The following is a 10,972-nucleotide window of genomic DNA, read 5'->3' as shown; positions in this document are numbered from 1 at the left end:
CTGTACTAGAAAAACTAAAGACATTTGTTATAGAAGCTAGGTTAAAATTCTAGAACTGCTCTCTAAAGCTCTATGACCTGGATCAGGGGTCTGGATTCTTTCATTTCAGTTCCTTCATTCTGCTCATATGAAATTCTGTTTAGAGGGTTACTGTATCTCTCATGTACATACATTGCCAACCACATGGGAGGTCTTCAGTAAATGGTTTATATGGTCTATAGGGAAAAATGAAATTAAGTCCACACCATGACAGTCTTCTTTCATTCTTCCCCACCACAGAAGAACCTGGGGATTAAGGGAGGTACTGTAAGACATAGAGCATGCTATTAGATTAGACAATAATCTAATAAATTTAATTTAAATCTTGTTTTGAGACTATTTTGCAGGATTGTGTGAGCCCCTGAAATAATAAGAGGAAGTACTCTCAGATGTCACAGAACTATAAATGGGAAACACCAACATCATATATCCAAATATTAAACTTCAAAGTATTACTTAATAATGATCTACTAGTTTATAATTGCCTATGGTAACTGGGAAATGCATTGGCAAGTAATATCAGATATAATTGGAAAATACTTAATTTAGTTGTCAGTTATCACCTCCTCCCTTTAAATGTTTGTAAGCATTGCTAACAAGGGAAAAAATACTGATTTTGACCTTTATTTCCATTGTCACAGGCAAAAAGTAAATAAATAAAAAGTGAGAAGCAGAGAGCATGAATAGCCAGACGAGATCCCTAGACCTAGAACAATAGAATGTTGGCCAGCTCGCCAACCAGGCAAAGAAAACATGACACTTGGCAGTTCAATGCTGCTAGCATTTTAGGGAGCAACTGCTTTTACTCTGTCTTTTGTATTTTGATCCAGGAAGCATTTACGGCTCTTTTATTTATTCATTATCTCTATCTCCCTCTCGGCTTCTAAAGAGTTTCTTGTAAAGTACACTTCACATTAGTGGTTCTTCTTATTCTTCATAACTGTAACCCAGATGAGCCAAAAAAAAAAAAAAAAAAAAATCTAACCATAGCTGCTTGTCTAGCCATTTCAACGGGCTCAACATTTAATCAGCTGTCAATAGCTCCCACCAAGTAGTAGAATTAAACTAATCCCTTGGAAACTTGATCCATTTCTCAATATCATTTGAGAGAATTTTTAACCATTGTTTATACAACTAAGAATAATACAATTATTCTCTCTTAGTTCTCCTGGCCAGAAAGTGTTTATTTTTTTAGCTTGGATTTTAATCTGAACTATACTTATTTCCATAAGGCTTGTCAATTTACTAAGTGAAACATTTCTGAATATCCACTAAAAAGAGGAAGACAATATATAAAAGGAACTTACAAACCACAGGACAAGTCACAAGAGACCTCTGGGTGCTCTTGGGCCCCAAGTCATTTCAGTCTCTAAGGCTGATGAAGGAGATGCAGAAAAACAATATGTGTAGACTCATGGTCATTTAATAAAAAAAATGTAACAGCAAAACTAGTGAGCCATATAATGTGGTGCATATTTTACAATGGAATGAACTTCAAGACCCTTTAAGTTGGAAATATGTAAAGCGACATGAATTCTAAGAGTTTGGATGGATTTTAGAATTCCGAAAAGTGTGTGTGTGTGTGTGTGTGTGTGTGTGTGTGTGTGTGTGTGTGAGAGAGAGAGAGAGAGAGAGAGAAAGCTTAAACATTATATGTCTCATTTGTGATAGACTATTCTAAAAATGAAGGGCCTTTATGTTACAATGGTAAGTACAGCCTGAGGCTCAAAAGCAAAGGCTTTTAATTTAGAAACTTATATATATAAGTGAAGTAGGTTATTTTGGGAATGCAGTTTGAGCAATCTTAATGACTAACTTGTGGCAATGAAAAAACTACCTATGAACTTTTCAGTTAGTATTTTCTATTTAAATGTTTTTTTACATTTTAACTTGGACTCCTACTTCTACTATATGTCTGCATACAAATTAAACTACAAGTTCAAGGCATCAATCTTTCTAGCACTCAAAGTCATCTCTACGTGATCACATGGTTTTGTTTTCCAGAGTGTGTATGTGCGTTTATTGATATGCTAACAGCCCTTCCTACACTGAACATGAATTTTTTAAAATGATGTTAGAGGGAGGGAGGGAGGGAGACAGAAACAAGCAGAATATTGATCTGTTCCTGTATATACCCTGACCAAGGATTGAACTCACAACCTTTGCATCTTGGGATGATACTCCAACCAGCCGAGCTACCCAGCCAGGACTAAACAGGAATTTATGTCTCTAAGTGTTACACCTGAACAAAGGATACAAAAAGGCACAAATGACTCTCAGTTTTCTCTCTTTGATCCTCCTGCCTGGAACCATTATGATTGTTGAATAAATATTGACTGAATACTGAAAGCATAGATATTCATGACTCTTAAAAATCTGCACTTACATATTGCTTTCACTTAAAAAGAACACTGTTGCTTATAGCTCATAAAGAAGTGACTGTTTGCTTGACCAGGTGGTGGCATACTGGATAGTGTTGGACTGGGACACAGAGGACCCAGGTTCAAAATCCCGGCCGCCGGCTTTAGTGTGGGCTCATCCGGCTTGAGAAGGGGCTACTGACTTGAGTCTGGGATCATAGACATGACCTCATGATCACTGGCTTGAGCCCAAGGTCGCTGGGTTGAGCAAGGGGTCACTACTCTGCAGCAGCCCCCAGTCAAGGCACATATGAGAAAGCAATCAATGAACAACTAAGGTGCTGCAATGAAGAATGGATGCTTCTCATCTCTCTCCTTCCTCTCTGTCTATTCCTATCTGTCCCTCTCTCTGTCTGTCTCTGTCTCTCTGTCTCTGTCAAAAAAAAAGTGACTGTTTTCCAGTTAACTAAGTAGGTTATCTCACTTTAAGCTCTATTTCAATAACTTTTAAACCATTTATCCCTCCCTGATTATTGATGCCTTTCACTAGTGGCAGGACCAGTAAGAAAGAAAATTGGGGACAAATGACATTAGTACATGATTATATGCCTGGGCCAAAATAAATACACAACTTCAAAAAGGAGATGGACAAGTAGGGAAAGGTTAGGGGAGAAAAGGGGAAGGAAGCACATAGGAGAAGGGCCTAGAGAAATACCAGTGGCTCCTGGGTCCAAAGGTAGAACAAGCATACTGAATCTAAGAAAGAAAAAGTTCACAAAGCACTATTGCAGATGTTATTTCACAGCAACTGAGTGAAATAGAGAATACCTTGATCTCAGAGTTGATAAAAGGGCTCAGAGAGAGTGAGTGATCTTTCCAAGGTCACACAGCTGGTACACAGGTAGTAGAACTGATATCTAACCTCTGATATCATCATTGTCATCATCATTGCTGTCATCATCACTCCAGACTACTATGTTTTCTCTGAGCACATGACCAACTTCTTGCCATTCCTTTGACCAAGTATTTGTAGATACCACAATTAAGTAAATATATTGAAACACTACTCAATAAAGGGTAAGTGTAATTATTGGAGAAGGAAATACTTTCTAGATATCAAATAAATTATCATTACTTATTTTTAATTATAAATTGGATATATGAACAATGAACTATGAGATAATTAACATTTTAAGGTCTCTCCCTATATATATAGATTGAAATATAAAATAACAATAGCAACATAGTAACAGCTCAGTAACTTTATCTGTATATATTTATTAGAAAGTTATTCAATTATATGCCATTCAAGCTTTTCTAATTGGTAAATTCTTTAAATGACTTAAGAACATCAAATCCCTATGACATTTAAAAATAGTTATACATCATTTTTAATTACTAAAGTAAGCATAACTCTAGCATAAAAAACAGCATTAAGTTTGAGCGCTCGCTAGGCGATCATGTGGGAGATGCACTCCCTCACTCCGCACTGTGATGAGCCCCCCAGCCATGCACCAGGATCTGCAGTTCCCCCAGGCAGTGGCCCCAGTTCACATTCAAGGAAGTAGAGACCAGAGAGTGATGGCATCTGAGGGTCAGGTACAAGAAGAGACAAAAGTTCTGAAACCTAAGACAAAAATGGCTGATAAAGAAAATGTCAGTAGACCCCCAAGGAACAAAAATAACGTAACAATGGAAAAAAATTATATTCCTTTAAAACCTTCTAATGAGTTAACCAATTCAACTTTAGTAATGGATACTTATAATTTGGAAAATAATCAAACTCTGCAGTTGTTATCAATAAAAGATGAGCCCCAAGGTCAAAATATGACATTAAGCCAAGCATTTCACATTAAAAAGAAACAGAAACAAGTGACTACAGAAAAACTAAAGCAAGATGCTAACATGCTCAAAAAAACTTTGCTTGGATCTTATCGTGGCCAAATTGTTCATTCTAAGGTTAATTCATTTAGAAAATCTGTACAGGTAAAAGATGAGAGTTCTGCAACAAAGAAACTTTCAGCTATTATCTCTAAAGCCACGAAACCTCAGCCTACAAATACCAGCAGTGTAACAGCAAAAAATCATAGAGCCTCAAACATGATGACTACCACCAAATTTGGGAGGGCTGCATCTCAGAACGAACAACTTTTGCATCCTCCTATTAGAGTCACCACAATAATACCCATACTAACTACCCAGGACTCCCTGAAACAAGGTGTCAGTAGGACCTCTGCCAATGTTAAAATTCGGAAAGATTCTCATGAGAAAGAATTACTGCAATTTAATGCAGTTTTACCTAGTGTCAAAGCCAGTTCTGAGGAAGTAAAAAGAAGTAAGACAATACCAAGAAGCATCACCTCTGAAATTATAGGCAGGCCTGCTTCATCTTCTAATACCAAACTGATAGAAAAGTCAAAAACCATTAACCAGCGCAGATATACTATAGCAAAAGCAGCTATCAATAGTAGGCCAGCACAACCCAAAGAAACCACAGAAGAGAGAAAAGCTTGTCTGAGTGAGTGAAGAGCTAGCAAAATAAGAATGCTGAAAAGGTTACCCAGCCCGAACCTGAAAGACAAAATGAAGAACCAGTTGGGTCCTTTGGGACTATCATGGCAGAAGAAGATGAGCAAAGACCATTTACTGAAAAAGTAAACATGACATTTTCTGAATGCCTAAACCTGATTAATGAGAGATGCCAAAAATAAGAAATATTGGACATACTAACTGACCTGATTAAAAATATTCCAGATGCCAAAGACTTATTAAATATTGGATATGCCTTGCACGTGCTGAACCACTCACAACTTCAATTGAAAATATGTCTATCTGTAAGAAAGCCATTCTGGCAGGGGCTCAGCCTATTGAAGAAATGCGACATTCAATTGCAAATATTCTAATGATGAAAAGTCAAGAAAAAGTTAAATTTGGAGAAAATTATGAGAAGGCTTGTACAACCAAGGAAGAAATCCAAGAAATCAACATTGAAGATACTGGTGTTAATCTAGAGTCAGGAAAATCTATATGGAAAATAAACATCATAAAAAGGTGCTATTTCAAGATTGTCAAAAAGACCGATTTTACAAAACAAAAGATACAGCCAATGATGCCAAAACTCCCAATACAGAAACTAGGGCAGGTTGCTTAATTAAATATAACGTGTCTACTATACCATACTTGCAACGTGTGAAAAAGAAAATGCAGTTTGTTGAAACAAATTCTATGTTTAAAGAGCTAAAGTTTCTAACACAAGTTAGATGTTCTCAACATCTTCAAGACAAGACTTCTAAATTGCCCGATATGTTAAGAGACCATTATCCGGGGACCTGGCCGGTTGGCTCAGCGGTAGAGCATCGGCCTGGCGTGCGGGGGACCCGGGTTCGATTCCCGGCCAGGGCACATAGGAGAAGCGCCCATTTGCTTCTCCACCCCCCCCCCCTCCTTCCTCTCTGTCTCTCTCTTCCCCTCCCGCAGCCAAGGCTCCATTGGAGCAAAGATGGCCTGGGCGCTGGGGATGGCTCCTTGGCTTCTGCCCCAGGCGCTAGAGTGGCTCTGGTTGCAGCAGAGCGACGCCCCAGAGGGGCAGAGCATCGCCCCCTGGTGGGCAGAGCATCGCCCCTGGTGGGCGTGCCGGGTGGATCCCGATCGGGCGCATGCGGGAGTCTGTCTGACTGTCTCTCCTCATTTCCAGCTTCAGAAAAATACAAAAAAAAAAAAAGAGAGAGAGAGAGAGAGAGACCATTATCCTTGTATGTCTTCATTGGAACAGTTAACAGAGCTGGGAGATGAAATTGATGCTTTTATATGTCGCCCTAATACAGCACTGTGCTGGATGCATTTGGAGACTGAAACAGCAGGAGAGAAATAAAGCTATGATAAGGAATGAAGCTTTTATTATTCCTGGGGGTTTTGTTTGTTGTGGCTTCATATGTCTCTTACATCAGGATTTGACCAAGTACCTAAGTATTCGCAGCAGTGAGCACTTTTGCTAACATTCACCTTATAGCAGGTGTTGCCTTCTGTGTGTCAGAACTAATGATACATTGTCTATCTCAAAAGACTAGATTTTCTCTTGTAGGTAGGTAAATTTTGTCAACTAGTTAATTACGTTCCTTGAATATAGTTAATAAATGTTAATTCTAGTTTCGGTAACTGGTCATTGTAAAAGATTAGATCATTTTAAAACTAATATGGATGTGGCTGAAAATCACATAGATGCATTTATGTTTATATATTTCATTTGTCTAATAGCACCTTTTGTTGTCTTCTCATGTTCTAGAAAGTAGGATTTGTATACTTTTTTAAACTGTGCCTAACAGGTTAACAATAAATTAAAATATCTACATAATTTTTTAAAAAGCATTAAATATATATAAGACATATATAAATACATAAAAATATGATTATAATCCTGTGTAAATTCAACCCCCCCCCCCACTATAGATAATTACTATTAACACCGTCAAATCATTTAAAACCATTTCAGTTATGTCCTGGCCAGTTTGTTCAGTGGATAGAGCATTGGCCTGGAGTGTGGACATCCCAGTTTAATCCCTGGTCAGGGCACACATGAGAAGCGACCATCTGCTTTTATCCTCCTGTCTCTCCCCCTTCTCTTTCTCTTCCCCTCTCGCAGCCAGTAGTTTGATTGGTTCATGAGTCAGCCCCAGGCACTGAGGATAGCTTGGTTGATTCTAGCATCGGCCCCAGGCAGAGATTGCTGGGTGGATCCCAGTCAGGGCACATGCAGGAGTCTGTCTCTCTGTCTCTCCTCTTCTCACTTAAAAAGAAAAAACTCAGTTGTAATTAACTCACTTAAAACTTAAGTCCTAAACCTTCAGCAATGCACCTTAACCATGTTCAGCTATTTGCTCACACTAGCAATGATAGCAGGTAGACAACACCTAGATGAATTTAGTCAGTACAATGAATATTTCACCAAAGGCTTTATTTTACCTGCATCCGTCAGCCTGCCCCAGGACCCCCTCACTGGGGTCCCGGTCAGCATATGCATAGTTGTACCAGGTAACCATCAGTGGTTGCTTCAACTGCACAGCAATGGGAGGGAAGGAGGCCAGTGGGAGGATCCAAGCAGAGCACAACGGAAGGGAAGGAGGCCAGTGGGAGGATCCAAGCTGAGCAAAGGAAAGACAGAGAGAAATAAAAACAGCAGCCTGACCAACATGCCTTGATGTTCTTCAAAGAAAATCAAGAAAGCCATTCCCTTGTTTCTAGGAAACAGGCTCTGAAGATAATTCCAGAAGAGAAACTTCCAAAATATTTGGGGAAAGCTAAATTCACTCAGCACATGTTCATTATCCCCTACTCTAAGCCAGGCACTGGACTAGGTGCTAGGAATATAAAGATGAGCTGTCTAGACATGCTTTCTGACAAGTTATGCTTACAAAGACAGTTAATGAAATAATCACACAGATGTAATGTAAAATTAAAACTGTGATCATTGTTAAGGAAACTTACACAGTGATATTTTAAAAAGAAACTCACATACTAAGTTGCAGTATACTGTGAGTAGGGGGAAAGTTAGTTGTTATTTTAAAGATAAAGTTCACATTCAATTCCTTCCATGACTCAGTAAATAAAAAGGAAAGTGATGCTCTTGTGAGGTGTACAGTCCAGTTACAGAAAACATGCCAGACACCTGACTAACTTGATTTTATGGATCCAGGGCCAAAAGCAATGTTGAGCACCTTTGAATTTGCCCATCCTTAAACGGTAGTTTTTTGATAGTGATAAATAGCAATGCAGAGAGGGATCAAAGGATGGAAAATACAATGACAAGTGAGGTTTGGATCAAGGAAGTTAACAGGCAGGTATGTTTTACATAACATCAAAGAATAAGACAAAGCTTCTGGGACTGAAATGGCAGTTCAGAAAAGCAGTTACTGCTATCAAAAGAGAATAGCAATTTGACTTCCAGGGCTTAGATTTGATACAAAAATATATATATTGAGCCTGACCTGGCAGTGGCACAGTGGATAGAGCATCAGACTGAGATGCCGAGGACCCAGGTTCAAGACTGCAGGGTCGCCAGCTTGAGCGCGGGCTCATCTGGTTTGAGCAAAAGCTCACCAGCTTGGACCCAAGGTCGCTGGCTCGAGCAAGGGGTTACTCGGTCTGCTGAAGGCCTGCAGTCAAGGCATATATGAGAAGGCAATCAATGAACAACTAAAGTGTCACAATGTGCAATGAAAAACTAATGATTGATTCTTCTCATCTCTCCATTCCTGTCTGACTGTCCCTCTTTCTGACTCTCTGTCTCTGTAAAAAAAAAATAAATAAATAAAATAAAATAATTGAGCAGGGGAGAAAAGCAAGTAATACAAGTACCATACTTCCCCATGTATAAGACGATCCCATGTATAAGACACACCTTAATTTTAGGGTCCAAAATTTGGAAAAAAAAAGTATTACATAAAGTTATGAACTCAAGTTTTATTCATCATAAAATTCATACAACTCCTCATTCTCACAAAAGAGCGGGAAATGCAAGTAAAAAATCTACAACCACTGTATAAGATGCACCCAGTTTTTAGACCCCCAAATTTTTCCAAAAAAGTGTGTCTTATACATGAGGAAATACAGTATGTCCCATTACAGTAAACACTAAAAACATTCAAATCAGCACCATCTAGTGATGAAAACACAGGTGGAGCAAATGAGTGAAAACATGGGTGGAAAGAGGACTCATCAAACTAAGCACAGTTGTTACCTCTGAAAAGGGAAGCGGGAAATTAGGTATAAGGGTACAAATGTAGTTACAACTGCATAATAAGTGAGTTCTAAAATTTAAAAATATGAAACAAATATGTCAAAACATTAACATTACAGGGCTAGGACTTCTAGCTGGACTCCTGCCTTATTTTTGCCCTCTCTTTCCATCTTTAAGATGTAGTAACAAGGCAGACTGTTATCACAGGCTCTGGACAGCTATTTGTATTGTTAATCCCTTAAGTAACTGGAGTTTTGTTGTTGTTTCTCATGTGGTTATGAAAACAGAAAATCACAGTGGGAAACATCTAAAGTAGAAGAGAAAGAGTGGGTGGAATCAAGGAATACAAATATCTGAGAAATCTGAAATCAGAGGAACTTTCCATATAATTAAGCAAGACTCGAGAAATCTCCAGGTCACATTGAAAATGTCCAAACCCAAGAGTGTGGTGGTTACCAAGGGTGGGGGGGGGGAGGGAGGACATGGGAGGGAGGGAGGGAGAGAGTTAGGGGGAGGGGGAGGGGCACAGAGAACTAGATAGAGGGTGACGGAGGACAATCTGACTTTGGGCGAGGGGTTTGCAACATAATTTGATGACAAAATAACCTAGACATGTTTTCTTTGAATATATGTACCCTGATTTATTAATGTCATCCCATTACCATTAATAAAAATTTATTAAAAAATAAAAAAATAAAAAAAAAATAAAACAGTGAAAGAGAAAAAAAAAAAAAAAGAAAATGTCCAAACCTACTGGAGCCTTAGATAAGAACAGGGAAAGCTTCAGCAGTATAAATATACGTTACTCAGTAACCTGGGCATAAAATGTGTATTAAAGAGAGGTAAGAAGAATTAAAATGCTGTGAAGGAGAGAAGTATCACTTAAAAGCTTAAGGGTTCTAATTGTAATTGTGTGTGTGTGTGTGTGTGTGTGTGTGTGTGGCTTATAGTTTAAACAGACCAGTGTTTAAAATCTTTGTTCCATGTCACTTCAAAAACATAGAGAATTCGTATTTTGGTTTAGTATTAGTTAGCAGGATTAAGTCCATGGCATTCCTGCAAGGATAATCCTAGATCTCGAGGGCTATAAAGATAGGAAACCTGAGCTTCAGTTTGAAGTCAAATTTGTATTTAAAACTTGCTTCCGCTGCTTACTGGTTGTAACACCTTGGTAGAATCCTTAATTTCTCTGAGTCATAGTTTCTCATATATTTAAGAGTAATGCTTACTTAGCTAATTATTTTCCACATTGTTGTTGTAGGATTAGATAAGCCTGAGGTAATATCTGTGCTTAATAAATGGTAAATACTTTTGCTTTATCAACATAAACAAGAAAATTCTTCCTGAATATCACATAATGCTATAATTACTGCAAAAACAAGCCAGTCAAATGTTCAACATGGGTGATGCAAAATTAGTCTGACCACATTTTTTTTTACAGAATTGCATATTTTTATTGAATTTACTGTATTTTATTTTGTTATTAAATAGAAAGAATCTATGTTTCTTGATATGTTAAAATCAGCCTGATTATAAATTCATCAAAAGCACACCTTATATTTTGTTGACTCAATAAGAAAACTTAATAAATGTTAGTCACTCACAATTAAACTATTCTTACTGCCAGGAAAATACTTAATTTCACAATCCTAGGGAAACTGCTGAACTATTATTGGGTCAAAAAAGTGTTTGAACTGGATTATTTTCAGGCAGAGAAAATGAAAGAAATAGAAGATTAAATCCAGTTGAGATACTATGGGAATAAAGCAAACAGCTGGAAAGCTCCCTGCCTGTGAGATCTAGGTGAAATTTCATTGAACCTTTTTATTTTGTAATACCC

The 10,972-nt window shown here is 38.0% G+C and overlaps 1 pseudogene; it reads left to right on the top strand.

Moving 5' to 3' along the window:
- The first annotated feature begins 3,908 nt into the window (after nt 1-3,908).
- LOC136322393 (cytoskeleton-associated protein 2 pseudogene) lies at nt 3,909-6,270 on the top strand (annotated as a pseudogene).
- The last annotated feature ends 4,702 nt before the right edge of the window (nt 6,271-10,972 follow it).

This window comes from Saccopteryx bilineata, chromosome 2, assembly GCF_036850765.1.
Source record: "Saccopteryx bilineata isolate mSacBil1 chromosome 2, mSacBil1_pri_phased_curated, whole genome shotgun sequence".
NCBI lineage: Eukaryota > Metazoa > Chordata > Mammalia > Chiroptera > Emballonuridae > Saccopteryx > Saccopteryx bilineata.
This window is presented reverse-complemented; position numbering and strand designations above follow the sequence as displayed.